Source organism: Sorex fumeus, unplaced genomic scaffold, assembly GCF_029834395.1.
Source record: "Sorex fumeus unplaced genomic scaffold, SorFum_2.1 ptg000070l, whole genome shotgun sequence".
In the NCBI taxonomy this organism is placed as follows: domain Eukaryota; kingdom Metazoa; phylum Chordata; class Mammalia; order Eulipotyphla; family Soricidae; genus Sorex; species Sorex fumeus.
The window spans coordinates 5,285,088-5,287,395 of record NW_026606127.1 but is presented as its reverse complement, the minus strand read 5'-3'; the positions used below and the strand labels follow the sequence as shown (position 1 = coordinate 5,287,395).

At 34.6% G+C, this 2,308-nt stretch overlaps 1 pseudogene; it reads right to left on the bottom strand.

Annotated features, from left to right (window-relative positions):
• Window positions 1–1,940: 1,940 nt before the first annotated feature.
• On the bottom strand, window positions 1,941–2,034 carry LOC130037078 (uncharacterized; annotated as a pseudogene).
• Window positions 2,035–2,308: the final 274 nt, after the last annotated feature.

Below are 2,308 nucleotides of genomic sequence, written 5' to 3'. Positions count from 1 at the left end.
TAGTATCATGTCATCTCCAAATAGTAAAAGCTTGAGTTCTTCCTTTTTTATATGGATGCCCTTGATATCTTTTTTTTTTTTTACCGAAATCATATGGCAAGTACTTTAAGTACTATGTTGAATAGGAGTGGTGAGAGTGGGTAACTTGTTTTGTGCCTGATTGTATTCTGGGATTCTATTTCATTGATTTCTGCTCCAAGACTTTGGATTTTCCCCCTTGAGAATAATGCTTGCTGTGGGTTTGTGGTAATTTGCTTTGATTAGATTGAGGAAAGTACTTTCAACTCCAATTTTGTTGCGAGTTTTTCATCATGAATGGGTGCTGGATCTTATCAAATGCTTTATCTACATCTATTGATATAATCATATGACTTTTATCTTTATTTTATTGAGATGTTGTATTCTATTGATTGACTAGAGAATGTTAAGCAATCCTTGCATCCCCAAGATAAACCTACTTGGTCATAGTGTGTGATCTTTTGTTGAGTTTCTGGATTCTCTTTGCTGGTATTTTCTTGAAAATCTTTGTATCTGTATTCATCAAGGAAATAGGTCTGTAATTTTCTTTTTTTGTGGTATCTCTATCGATTTGAGTATTAGGGTGATCTTTGCCTCATAAAAACTATTTGGGAGTATTTCTGTTTCTTCACTTTCCTGGAAAATCTTAAAAATGTTGGAAGCAGTTTCTCTTTAAAGGTTTGAAGTAGTTCAATATTGAATCCATCTGGGCCATGGATTCTGTTTGCAGGTGTACTTTTGACCATCATTTCAATTTCCTTGTTTGTGATAGGTTCAAGTATTCCAAATCTTCTTGGTTCAGCCTTGGGAGGCAATTGGAATCCAATAATTTATCAAATTTTTTCAAGATTCTCTCATTTCGTGCTGCAAAGATTCTCAAAATAATCTCTGATGATCCTATGGATTTCGGTACTTTCTATTAGGATACTCCCCTTTGCATTTCTGATTCGATTTATTAGAATTCTTTCTCTTTGTTTCATTGAGAGGCTTCTCATGGTTTATTGATCTTATTTATTTTCTCAAAGAACCAGCTTTTGCTTTTATTGGTCTTTTGGATTGTATTTTGGGATTCTAGCTCATTGATGTCTGGTACAAGTTTTATTATTTCCTTCCTCCAGCCTAGTTTGGACTACTTTTCTTGGTCATTTTCCAAAATCTTGAGCTCTAATTTATTCATGTAGGCCCTTTCTTTCTTCCTGATGAATTCTGGCAGATCTATAATCTTTCCTCTTAACACTGCTTTTGCTGTGTCCCACAAGTTCTGGTAGCTCGTGTCCTCATTCTCATTTGTTTCTGGAAACTTTTTATTTCCTCTTTGATTTCTTTTCTAAGCCAATGGTTGTTCATTACTTCCCTTAAAGAAAAGATTTCCTTGCTGAGATTCAGTCTGTTTGATCTATGGAGAAGTGACAAAGAAGTGTTGAAATCTCCTTCTAGTATTGTGTTGCTATCAATGTTTTTCTATAAGTCAATTAGAAGTTGTTTTTAAGTATTTTGCTGGTCTGTCATTAGGATCATATACATTGAGGAGGGTGAGTTCTTTCTGATGTACATATTCCATGATCATTAAGAAATGACCTTCACTGTCTCTGATAACCTTTAGCCTGAAGTCCATGTGGTCTGATACTAGTATGGCCACTCCAGCTTTGTGGAGGTCATATTTTCTTGAAAACTTATTTCCCACTCTTTTACTTTTAGCCCATGGGTGCTTTGATTGTTCAGACGTGTTTCTTGCAGGCAGCAGATCGTTGGTTTCAGTTTTCTAATTCATCTTCCTATTCTGTGCCTCTTAATTGGCACATTTAGTCTATTGACATTGAGAGAGATTGTTGTGATGGGGACTTGTGCTCTCTTTATGTAGAATTTTTGTACTTGTGGGGATTTTCTTAGCTTAAAGTAGACCTGGTCATTCTTCTTGCAACAAAAATATGGAATGCTTTACAAGTATGCATATCATCTCTGTGCAAGGACCATGCTCATCATTTTATCATTTCAATTTTAGTAAATGTGTTAAACTTAGTAGGAGTTAATTTTTCCATATTTTCTCTTCTTATTACTTTGAGTGTTGTCCTTCCTCACTCCTATGGCAGACAATGATTCCTAATCAAGGAATGTATTTCAAAGCAGCATGCATAAATAGATTTAGAAATTTAATGTCCCAGAAAGAAAAATATGGTTTTTACCATATTATCTTTTACCATACCCTAGGCATCAGTTTTACAAAATAATTCTTTTGGAAGGTGGTATATGAGGTTGTTTAATGTCGTTCCCTGAAACCTTAATTAAGACC